This window comes from Pteronotus mesoamericanus, unplaced genomic scaffold (assembly GCF_021234165.1).
Source record: "Pteronotus mesoamericanus isolate MK-2021 breed Mesoamerican mustached bat unplaced genomic scaffold, CSHL_Meso_final contig_20, whole genome shotgun sequence".
Classification (NCBI taxonomy): domain Eukaryota; kingdom Metazoa; phylum Chordata; class Mammalia; order Chiroptera; family Mormoopidae; genus Pteronotus; species Pteronotus mesoamericanus.
In genome coordinates, this window is record NW_026555085.1 from 13398544 (window position 1) to 13411494 (window position 12951).

The window sequence follows — 12951 nt, forward strand, 5'->3', positions numbered from 1 at the left end:
CTGAAGGAGGTTGGGGACTTGGCTGCCATAGTCATGGGGAGGGAGGAGGTGAGCAGGGTCACTCTGCACCAAGGGCCACACTGTCCCTCCCTGGCAGAAACTGAGGGTGATCAGACTTGGAGTTTCTCCCACATGCTGGCCACAGCCCTGGCCAGGGCATACCTGCCCTCCACTGCCAGATCAAGGGCCAGGACTAGGTCAGTAGCCACACAGGATGAGGATCCCATCCCCCAAGTCCCCAGGTGTATCAGCCCCAGAGAACCTGCAGCCCTGAGTCCTGAGAAACAGGACCCATCCATCTGTAGGTCAGTCTTCTGGGCCCCTAGTGCCCCTGTTAGGCAGGAAGCTACACAATGGGGGAGGAGCCTCCACTTGGCTGAGCTGGGAGGAAAGGAGACAGACTTGCCCTCCCAGAAGCACACTGATTCTGCCCCAGGGAACCCCTGGACATTGGCCTCCAAACTCTAATCTGAAATTCAGCCCCAGCCCTCAGGAAGCTCCTAGTCTGAGGAGAGAGACATGTACCACCATCAGAGCTCCATTCTGACCGGTGAAACACAGCATCCAGCTTCAGAAAATTTAGTCTGAGGGTGAATATAAAGCCCGCCTGAATTTTTCGGTAGCCCTCAGTGTGCTGCAGGTACGGATTAGACATCTTAGACATCTCGGTGACTCTAAGGCTGCCGGCGGGCGGGGGCGGGGGGGGGGGGCCGGGATGCAAGATGACCCGTTAAATTTGAATTTCAAATAAACAGCTAATAATATTTTAGTATAAGTATAGGCTATGCAACATTTGGGATATACTTATACTAAAACTTATTCATTACTCATTTGAAATTCGAATTTAACTGGACATCCAGTGTTTCTATTTGACAAATCTGACAACCCTAGATGTCTCCAGTCTGAGGAAGGAGAGAGGACACTCCGGATACGGAACTGCAGGTAAACATTTCAGCACGTTCATGCTGGTGCTCAGGAGAGCATTGGTGGAACTGGAAGGGAGCTCTGGGGCGCCAGCTCGCTGCAGTTTAAAATTCCTTTCAGGCCAGATCCCTAATCCCTCCGCGCACAATGGCAGCCTTCTCCCCCCGCCGCCCGCGCCCACGCCCTCCCCCCTCGGGGCCGTGGCAGTGCCACCACGGGCCTCTTTAAGCCCCTTTGAAGCCGCCAGAGCCCCGCGCAGCGGGAGGCCCCGCCGCTATGCCAGCTATGCCAGCTATGTCCCCGCCGCCGCCGGCCACCACCGCTTCCCCATTAATGCTGGCTAATCTGGCTAATAAATAAACTCCCCTCCCAGCCTCAGTCCCTGATGGCTCCTCCCTGTTCCTCCAGAATTGATTTCAGGGCTCGGTTAGAACAAGCGTCCCACTCTTTTCGGATGTCTGACTTTTTTCTATCTCGGTCCTAGGTCAGTTGCCCGTCTCTAACGGAATTCGGGGAGGGGGTGTCTGTATCGCTCATTACAGATACATCTCTTTTACAGTCCACCTGCGCATAAGGGAGCAGGCCACACGGCTGGGTGCAGGGGACCAGACTCAAGGCCATGGGAAGATCCACTGGGACCGGGAGCGCCCCCTGGAGGCAGGAGGAGGCACAGGCCACGCCCCTTCTGACCACTCCCCCTTCTGTCCGCGGAAGTGGGGAGCATCGCGGGAAGCTCTCCGACAGGTGACTCCGCGCGCCTTGGAAGGCGCTGACGCCTCTCCCCCGTGACAGGAGTCCCTTCTCCGCAGCCTCTGCCGCCCCCTACGTCCCCACCCGGCCTTTCGAGAGTCTGACTCAGAGCCGAGCCCGCATCGCTTCACCCCCTACAACACACCCGGAGCGCGGGGAGAAATTACAGGATTGCAGGGGCACGGCTAATACGCTCTAATTACCCACCGCCACTCTCACCCCGGCGCTCCGCGGCGCAGGGCCAACGCGCCGTAATTAGGCTGCCTCTTCCTAGCCCCGGAACTGTCCCCAGCCTCCGGAGCGCTCGCAGCAGCTTCGCCCGCCGCCGCCGCCGCCGCCTCCTGCTGGCCTCCCGGATTGCGCCTTGGTTGGAGGCGAGAGCTACGAGACCCCCATTTAGGGTGGGTGGGTGGGGAGATGCGGGACTCAGGGAGACAGGCCCCCGGGCCCGAGGCTGTGGCAGCCGCGCCTCCCCTCCCATAACCCCACAGTTCTCAAGGATTCTGCTAGAAGGATCTGGTAGAGTGGAAAGAGGACAGGGACCCAATTTGTTGACAGGAACACTGAGGCCTATTGGAAAGTTAACTGTCAGAGGGAGGGGTGGGAAGGGCACGAGGACAACAGTAGCTCCATTTTGCATGTGAGGCACAGAAAAGTAAAGTCTCTCAGGGAAGGCCACCCAGCCGAAACTTCCGGATCAGCTCTCTTTTAACAGCGGCTTTTTGACCGCCCCAAAGGCTCCCTCCCCTGCCAGGGGAATTACTTTCTTGCAAAGAAAGGTGATATCCTCCCATCAGAGACCTGAAGCCCTGGGCAGCTGACCAGCTGTGACCTGTTCATCACAAGGGAGCTCGTAAAGAATGGCTCAAGTCTCCCATCACAGAAAGGGTTTGAGGAGGCCTTGAGGCAGAGAAGCCAAAACCGGTGGCTGGGACTAAAGGGGAGCAACTTGGCTGTCAGCTTCTTTCTCCAAACCAGCCTCAAACCTCTCCTCTCTCAGGAATTCTCTCCTGATGTCCAGGGGATTGCAAACTCGTGGCCTTGGCCAAGTTTAATCTTTAGTGAGGTTTGGCCAGCAATGAATATGTGGTTTTTATATTGAATGTGAGGGTCTGCAGACAGTACGAGCTTTCCGGTTGCCCTCCCTGTTGGAAAGGTCAGCGAGATCAGACTGGTCCCCGAAGGCATTTGGGTTTAAAACCTCTGATTTAGAACAGCCTGCTCAGTCTGGGCCTACGCCCTTTTCCTCAGCTGCTGCTAGGACCTCAGACTGCAGCATTCCCCCCCCTCTGGAATCTTTGCATGTTTCTCGGCAAGCAGTGCTGAGGCGAGTTTTCCTGGGAGCCCCCCTTGAGGCTCCCCACGTGTGATGGCAGTGATGGCTGCACATGCTTCTGCATACCCCTCTGGTGCCCCTTTTTCATCTTGAGTTTCAGGCTCTCCCTTGGGTGTGCGCCATATCTTCTGCAACAGGATGACAGCTAGTTTTGTGCCATGAGACCAGAGGTTACTTGAGGGCAGGATATTGGGATTCTCCCTTCAGACTGACATCTCACTGAGGACTGGCGAAGTAGGGTGTAGGGGTGCCATCCTCTGTCACAGGGAGCTTTGAGGGCAGGGCTGTGCCTTCCCCTCAGACTGTGGCTCCCTGAAGGCACTGGATTCTCCCCTCCAATGGGGCCTTTGCACCCCACCCCACTTCTCTGGCTCTTCTTGGTGCCCAGGCATTCCTCCCAGGACAGTTTGTCACGCTTTGATGAATGAAAGCTACTAAGAATAACTCAGTCCTTGTAGCCTCTAAAGGACAGTGGTATGGGGAGGAGGGAGGGTGGTATTTGTGCAGGGGTTGGAATAGGATGGACACAACCATTCATTCAGTAGGATTTTCCCAGCTGCCCAACTGGACGCTATGGGAGACAGAGTGAGTGCCACAGAGCCCTCTACTGTGCCGTTTTTGCTGTTGCTAGTGGGTGGGGGGCTGTCCACAGGGCCCTGAGGCAGAAATACCAACCCCTCTCACAGCCTTTCCACCCCAGAAGTCATCACCTCAGAGTCACCCAGCCCCATCCATACCTGGACACCAGCTCCCTCTGCTTGGAAGTAGGTGTTTGGGGTGGGTGGGCGTGGGGGCTGCTCCCAGTGGACGGAGGCTGCAGTGGGAATGCATGTGGAGCCTTTCTTCCCGTGGAGAGCTGTCAGTGACCACGTGGAGTGTAAAAGCTGCCTGGAGGGCATTTGGTGCTTTAATTGGGAGAGGGGGTATGAGTGACCCAGAGAATGAATCCCTGGCCCCCCACTCTTCTTCCCTCGCCCTGCCCTTCCTACTCCAAAACCTCGAGCTTCCAGTTAAGCACTGATGACCTTTCCAGAGCGACATTCTCTCAGGCCCTTCACAGTGGAACCAAGGGAGGGGAGGCTATGACCTTAACCTGCTTCTCTGGATGGGGCCATCCTGGCACTTCGCCCACACCTGCCACCTCCTGAGAGGGACATTTCAGCCTAGTCTTGGCAAAAACATCAGCCTATGTGCCAGGTGGTGTGGTATGATACCAGCTCTGCTACTGACCCCGCTGTAACCTTGAGAAGCCATTTGCTCCCCTGAACCTCGGTTTCCGAATATGTAAAATGAGTTTCGTCTAGTTTCCAGGGCTTTCAAAACTTTTTAAAAACTAATGGCTCCGTTTGTTTAAATGGTAACTTATGTGACGTTCCCATTGGTAACACAGAAAAAGTGTGCGGTTCTATGGTCCTAATACGAGTAGGGGCCCAGAGCCCAAGTGTGTAGCCCATTACACACACTCACATATGTATGCTCACACGTGTGTGCTCACACCCGTGCATGCCGCTCCGCTCCAGGACATCCTGCAGAGCACACTTCACAAACCTCAGAACCCTGAAATCCTTCCCTGTGCAAACATTCGGGGACCTTGCCAAGCTGGGAGCTCTAGACCTGGGGGTGCTGACAGGTCTGAGGATGAGGCAGTGATTGTAGGCAACCCAGGTCTAGGGAGCAGGGCCAAGGAGTAACAGGGCAGGGGCTTGAACTGGTCGAGGGAGTCCTTTCAACACTGGGGAACCCTACTGAGACTGAGCAGGGGCCCCGGGTCCAAAGCGGGGTCCACGCAAACCCTCTCTGCCCTCCCCGCAACCTGAACCAGAGTCAAGTAGACTTATCTGGCACTGGGCCCCCTTAGCTGGGAACAGAGGAGACACGTTGAGAGTTAGATGGCCCTCAGCAGGGATAGGTGGGAGCCTCTGGCAGCTTTCCTCTGGAATCCCTCTCCCTGTGCTTAGGACAACAGCTGGCGGGGAGGTGAGGGCTGACAGAAGCCCTGAGGTTGCAGAGTGCTGGGGGCTCGGCGCCAGGAGTCAGGGAACCTCACGGCGCCACTAAAGTTGCAAGTGTGAGAATTTAATGCCAACAGGGGTGCAGGTATGAGGGGGCCCATCAGGCACTGGATGCAGGAAGGCAAGAGTGAGGAGAGGAGGAGGTGCCACAGAGGGAGGAAAAATTGCACCAATAACAGGCAGGCCTGGGCCTCGAGTCCCAGCTTAGAGCAGCAGGGTGGGTCCCTCCAAAGTGGGGAACAGCGGAGGTGTCCCAGTCCCTCCTTGCCAGCTGATGGGCTGTGCTCAGGGGTACTGAGAAAGCTTGTGTTCAGCCCCAGCCTCCTGGGGGTACAGGGCAAAAGGTGCTGCCCTTTCTCATGCCCTCAGGTGGCCCGCACCTGTACGGCCCTGGAGAGACCATTGTTCCCAATTTCTCTCAGGGAACGAGGGTGGGAACACAGGCGTCTCCCCCAGTCTTCTTCACCTCCCTGACATTTACAATGAGAGAGGAGGAGAGCCACCTCACCGTCCTCTATCCCAAACACAAATGCACCCTGGTTTCTGTCCCCTAGAGAAGTTGCGGCCTTAGCCCTGGAAACTCCTGGATAGTTGCTCCGTGCCAGGCACAGCTCTGGACACTGGGGCCCCAGGAATGGAAAAGTCAGCCTAGGTCTCTGCTCTCATGGCGCTCACATTCCACAGAGGGAAAGACAGATGGTCAAAAAGTGAAAAAGAATAAAGCTTAGTTTGTGGTGAGATGACTATTAGAGTGGAGAGTGTTGAGGTGGGTGGGGCTATTTTAGATGGGGTTGTCCAAGAATGTCTTTGTCAGGAGGTGACATTTGAGTGGAGACCTGAGCTACAAGAAGCCAGTCATGCTTAGGGGCCAAAAGGACTCCAAAAATGTACAGTAGTTTTAAACAGAAAAGAGCATGTATCCATAAGCATTAAAGGGCAGGGGGCATCTGTTGTGTGTCCATCACAGTGAGAGGAAAGTGTCTTGCATCCTCTCCCAAAGCCCTCTTCAGAATCCTGTTTGTCAGATAGTATTTTCGTGTGACAGATAAGAAATGTGAAGCCCACGGAGGTTATTGTTTCATTCATTTAAAAGCTGTATTGAGTATTAGCTTCTGGAAATAAGTCCTGTAATAAATCCCACATGGGCCCTGTCCTTATAGATCCTACAGTCTGTGACAGCACAGAGGAGGATCAGGGAGGGCTTCCTGGAGGCATCCGTGTCTAAGCTGAATCTGAAAGGATGAGAAGGGGGTGACAGGAAAAATCAGGAGGGGAGGAGGAGTGCCTGATGGGGGTGTCACCAGTAGCCAGGAGAGCTGTGGCCAGAAGAACCTAGCAGGGGTCCTGTCTGGCTGCCTGGTCCTCTCCCTGAGGGGCTGGGATGGTGCATGAGGACCCTCCAGGCAGGTAGGAGGGCAGGAGGGCAGATGGGGCCACCTGGTGTGGCTGTTCAGCAAGGCAAGTCTGGAGGGGCCTCCTCTAGGGCTCTGGTGACTTTGCCACCCCTGAGTGAAGAGGTTAATCAGGGTAAAACGTGGGTGCCAGCCATCAGCAAGGTCTAGTGGGACCACCCGCATAAGCTCACACACTCCACACGCACGGACATAGGCACCCTACACATGCAGAAACGCACATGGAGCCGGCCCCGACTCTCTCCGTAATACGGGGCCGCAGAGAGGCACAGGATGCAGTTGGAGATCACAGAACAGCATGGCCCCAGCAGAGCTTAGGCCTCAGGCTGTAGGTACCTCTTTCTAGAGGCCCAGGGCAGATGTCCCTGTATAGCCCCCTCCCAGGCTCTCAGGCCCCTTGTCCTCCTCCGCTCCTCTACCATACGCCGTGAGACCTGGCCTGCTGGCACCATGCCCTCGTCCAGCATATGCAGACAGGACGTGCAGACGCCTTGCACAGGGAGTGCAGCCTTGGGCACTGCAGCCAGCAGCAGAGTCCAGACTCGGAACAGACACTGCCAGGCTGGAGTGGACGGGCCATACCCAGAAGATGACATTTACAGGAACAACGCAAGGATTTGACACTCAACAGTTTAGATACAGGCTGGGCGGTCACATGTTAGCTCCCGGGTGAGCATTCCTGGAAGGGGACTTGTCCCCTGAGAATGACAAATGTGCAGACTTAGGCAACAGCCAGCCAAAGAGAGGGGTGCCCCCAGGCTTGGTGCTGGCCAGACCCTCCAGGAGCAGTGAGTCCAGACCTGAAAATCTCTCTCTGAAGGGGGCAAGGGTAAAGGTGACTGATAGGGTGGGGAGGGGCCCAGGAAGCCCATTTTACAAGGAGGTTTGGTCCCAAGAATGACGGGCCCTGACACTTGGGAGTCCCACCCTCCACCCATGGCCTCTGGGTGCGCCATATCCCCCACTGGCACGTTTCCTGCTCCTCCTCAGCCAGTGAAGCCCTGCGCTTCTTTCATTATCAGCTAAAGCACTGCTTCCTCAGGGCAGCCTTTTCCAACCTCCCTCGGATTATGTCTCACTTTGATAGGCTCTGGCCTCAGGTTAACACTTACCAGAGACAGCTTACAGTTTTTTATGCAATTGTTCTGTTCTCTGTTGGCAGAATATCCCTCATGGGATTGTTAGCATTGGGAGGTGGGGGTTGCTGTTGCTTACTATTGTTTTCCCTGTGCCTGGAACATCATAGAAGCTCAATAAATGTCTACAGAGGGAAGGAAGGAAAGAAGGGAAGGACGGAGGAAGGGAGGGAGGGAGGGAGGGAGGAGGAGGGAGGAGGAGGGAGGAGGAGGGAGGAGGAGTTGAGTATGCCTTGAACACTCTGAGGGTTAAACTGGTCCTTGGGGGGCAGAAGAACCATCAGCAGGTCAGTTTAGAAAGTCGAATTTTAAATCAGCAGTTAGACCTTAAATGTCAGAGGGTCACGGTGTGGGTTAGGCTGCTCCAGAAGACTGAACTCCTCAGGATGAACTTAAGCAGAACCAAGAGAAGTAGGTACTTCTCAGAGGTGCTGTTACTTGAATGAATGAAGGAACCAGTGAGTGATGAATGAAGGAAGAGAAGGGGGGAAAGAAGAGAAACATACAGGAAAACACATTTCTCATTCATCCAGCAATACCAGAGTTGTCATGCTGAACGACAGTTATAGCAGGGCAAGAAAGGAGAGAGGTGTCTTGGGAGCAACTTAGTCCTGACTCCCTTCCCATACCTTCCAGCTTTCCCAAGGTTTCCGGAACCCACTTTGGGCCACTTTCTCAGGAGGTAACCCCCTAAGTCTGTCCTGAGGCCTGTGCCTGCCTGACAGCTTCCTGTTCAGGGCTGACGGTGGGAAGGAGGAACTTGGCACCTGGCCTCCCTTAGCAATGGCATGGTCTGCAGAGGCTGGGGGTGGGCAGGCTGGTGCCGTGGGTCTGGAGCCCCCCTCCCTCCCCACTTTCATGAGCTTCCTGAGAGCAGGGGCTGTGTCTTAACCTGCCTGTATCCCACTCCTGGCAAAGAGGAGGTACCCACTGAATGTGAGGTGAGCAGCAGAGTGGCCAGGAGTGGCAGAGCTGAGACAGAAAGGAGTATTCCGCTTGGGAAAACAAAGACGGAACACCTTCCTAGGGACTGGACAGGGACTTGGAAGAGCACACAGCCCCCAGTGGCCGCTAAGGCTGGAACCAGGTTGGACTTGTCTTCTGTCCGTGCTTGGGGCCTGCCTGTCTCCAGCAGCCCCTCTGTGGCCAATGACCTGTCCATGACTCACAGCCAGCTGTGGGCATGGAGGGGAGAAAGTGGCCCCCAGCTGAGCTCAGGCACTCATAATTAGCCCTCAACGCCCCCTCACCACGGAGGGCCTCCCAGCATCCACGCACGCACGTCCCAGGCTGCCCTTTTCCAACCACAGCGTGCCTCTTGCTGCTTATTTTAGCCTGATGAAGCCTCTTGAAATGTCAGAGCTGGAACCAAGGTCGGGATCATGCGGTTCAACCCTTTCATTCAACCAGGCAGAAAATGGGGATTCAGAGAGAGCAAGTGATGTGCTCCAGGTCACATAGCTAATGGCGGTGTGGCCAGAAATTGACTGTAGGCTTTGGGGGCCAAAATCCACCTGTCCTGAACTCTGGGCGGTGGGCGATAACCTGCTTCAGGCAGCCCCTCACCAGACCTCTGGAACCAGCACGCCTAGATTTGAATCCTGATGTGCCAGTTATCAGCTACGGTCAGCAAGTTACTCAGCCTCCCCGTGCAGCTATTTCCCTGTCTGTAAAAGGGGGCTAACGATGGTGCACCCCTCCCCGATTGGTGGGAGGGCCCGGAGGGCAAACAGGCCCGCATTCCTGAGAACAGTGCTGGGCACGGAACAGCACTCAGAACGCGTTAGCTAACATTCTTAGGTGCTTGAGACTTGGTCTTTGGTGTGCAGAGTTCAAAATTTTGTTTTATCAGGTGAGCAGGTTCCAAGGGTGAGCAGTTTCCAAGGCTGGCAGTATAGCCAGGCTTATAGCAAACTGATGGATGGTGTATAGGAAGGACCTCAGTGGGCACAGAGGCTGCCCCCGACTCTGGCAGCCACTACCTGAGGTCCAAAGACTGCAGACATCACAGCAAGGGCACCTGGAGATTCTCACGGCTGTACAAGTTGCCTTTCTGAACTCAAGAGCAGGCCTCTGTTCATCTGTAAAATGGGGGAGTCATAGCCTGTAACTCATGGGATGGTTGAGTGCATGAGATCAAGTGACAGTACCTGGCATCATCCTTTCCACCTCTCCTCCTCCGTTGTCCTCTACCCCGACTATGTCACTTGCTGGAGGCCAGTCATCTCACCTCAGTGCAGAGCAGCCTGCCCTGGAACCAGCTGGATCAATATTGACAAATTCTTCTCCTTCCAAGTTCCTTCTTCATCAGTCACCAAAACACTCTTACACCTAATGCCAGATGAACTACAATTCCAGAACACACACAAGCCTGGGATGGTCTCATTCCAGCCCTGGAGATGCTATGGAATGGCTGACTCAGTTAATCAAGAAATAAAGCAATTCCCAGAAGCCCCTGAACACTCACCCTGAGCTTCAACATTGGGCAACACTCGGGTGTCCATAGGGCTCCGGCCAGAAAGCACCTCTGAGGAGCGGCTGGCTGCTCACAGTTGAACTCTCCTGCACTTGCCGTCTTTTCTCTCTTAATAACAGCCACCTTTCTCATCCCTGACCTCACCCACCACACCCTGCCACCCAGTCTACAATCAGGTGTGCTGGCCGCCTCCCCCGACAAGGGGGCTGTCACTACCGTTCTGCTGCCAGTAATCACTGCCCACGTGCCTGGCATTCAGTCTCGAGCCCTCTCCTGCTCCCCAAGTCACGGCTGCCCCCTTTCACCCCACCCAACCTCTTATGATGGCCTAAATAAGAAAACTGACTCTCTGAAACTTGTCATTCTAGCTCCCCTGATCATCCATGATACTGACCGAGCCCCAGTCCTTACTCTGCCAACCCCAGGCAGCCCCCCACCATGGCGTCCTACTATGGATGGCCCACTTCTCATGAAGAGCATCACCTGCCATCTGGACCCCTGCACATCAGGCAGACCGAAAACCCCCGGGCCGGGAGCCAGCCAGAGCCAGCTGGGATTTGGTGCCCCTCTGAAAGCTGGGACGCTGAGCACTAGTTCTGCCCTCACGTGCCAGGACACAGACTAGGCATTGCCTCCAGTTTAGTTCCAGCTTTTTCCCATCATTGACCCACTGGCCACGCCTGTGCATTCTGGGCCACCAGAATCCCTACATACCAACCAGAGGATTCAAAATCTCTAAGCTGGAGGATCCTAAGGAATCACCCAGTCTGGGGCAGAGCCTCCTAGAGTGTTTGAAAATGTATTACAGTCTCTTTCACTGCAACGACGAGTAGAGGTGCTCTGGCGCTGGGCAGAGGATGCTAAATGTCCCACAATGCATTAGGCAGTCTGCACAATGAAGAATTGCATCCCTTCCTTCCTTGGAGAAACACTGATTCTGGTGAACAGTATTTACTGTGCAGTTGTAACTAAGTAACTAAGATCCAGGGAGGATAAGGAACTGGCCCAAGATTATGCAACAAATTTGTCTTATAGGGAATCCAATGAGGGGAACCCAAGAGTTCTCATTTTGAGGATTTCAATGTCATCTGTTCTCAAAATCCACTCGCAGTCACTGGGTTTGCAACACTAAGGGAGAGCCAAAGACTAATGTGAGACATCAGGAAGTCTTCACATAGGTATTACTTGAACTGAGACTTGAAGGATGGCTCACGGGCCTATGACTTCTGCACGTGGATGGGGGGAACATAATGGGCAGTGACGGAGCATGAGGACTGATGCCCAGGAGTGAAAATAGTTGAGAAATGAGCACAGGTTATGGGAAGAAAGCACTGGAGAAGGGGTAGTGACTGAAAGGTGAATTGATGCTGGATCACAGAGGACTCTGTCTGTCAAGCTAAGTATTGAGATTTCATGCTATGGGCAATGAGAAGCCACTAACAATATCAGAGTTAAAGGTGTGCTTAATAGGAAGGTTACTGCAGCTGCCTGTGGAGAAACAATGGGAGGAAATTATGGGGGCAGGAAACCACTGTCAGAACAGTCTAGGTGAAGCACACATGAGGTCGTGAATGATGACAGAGTCAAGGGGATGGGATAAGGAAAGGAGACCACTTCAGAGCCAAGACACACTGTAGGGATTGGTGCTGTTCCTAACATTAAAACAAAGGACATTAGCCCTGGCTGGTGTGGCTCAGTGGATTGAGTGCTGGCCTGCGAACCAAAGAGTTGCCACCGGTTCGATTCCCAGTCGGGGCACAGGCCTCGGTTGCTGGCCAGGTCCCCAGTAGGGGATGCGCAAGAGGCAACCACATATTAGTGGTTCTCTTTATCTCCCTCTTTTCCCCTCTCTGTAAAAGAATGAACAAATAAAATCTTTAAAAAAAAACAACAAAGGGTATTATCTTGTTTCAGTTGTCCTGGAAGTAGACCCTAAGAAAATGATTTAAATATAACTTATTTGGAAGATGATCTCGAGGAATAACAGTAGGGGAGGGGGAAATCATGCAGGAAAGAGAAAGTGGCCAAAAAAGTTTATTAGCCCTGGCCAGATGGCTCATTGGATTGGAGCATCATCCCATACACCAAAAGACTGCAGGTTCAAGTCCCAAGTAGGGCACATACCTAGGTTACAGATTCAATCTCTCGTCAGGCAGAGTAGGGAAGGCAATGGATCAGTGTTTCTTTTTCACATCGATGTTTCTCTCTCTCTTTTTCCCTTCCTCTCTTTCTAAAATCAATAAACATACCCTTGAGTGTGTGTGTGTGTGTGTGTGTGTGTGTGTGTTTAGTGTACTACATGAAGCCAGTTACCCCTGTGGGTAACTGGAGATCAATCTTGCTGGGGATTTCTGAGAGACATAGAGAACACATACCTCTGAGTTAATCCTTGAAAAGCAATAGAGTTGAAGTATTTATGAATTGACTCCTGGGAGTATTAACTCTCTGGCACTTTTGGAATGCCCCCCATGCAGGAGACGGCTCTGCAGCCAGAAAAAGCCTTGAGGTATAGCCTCAGGAGCTTGCAGTTGGAAGCTACCAGATAGCCATGTAGGAAAACAGTGAATACGTGTAAAATGGGACAAGGCATCAATAACATTCGCAACACACATTCTTTACATACAAGTGGAATGAGTTAGCCAGGTTGGCTTCCGATCTAAAAATGACACCATAAGTGAACCAGGTAAGATATTTCTGGGAGAAGGTCTTAGCAGTGAAATACCTAGCTTCTGTGACCCCAAGAAGGCAGAGAAGGAACCTGAGGCACAATAATATGGTTTTGTCAATTTTGTTTTCTATATTTTATGCCAAGTTGTCAGGTGCATACAAATGTAAAATTATTGTATCTTTCTAGTGAAGTAAACTATATATCATTATGAAGTATCTCTCTTTATACCTGGCAATG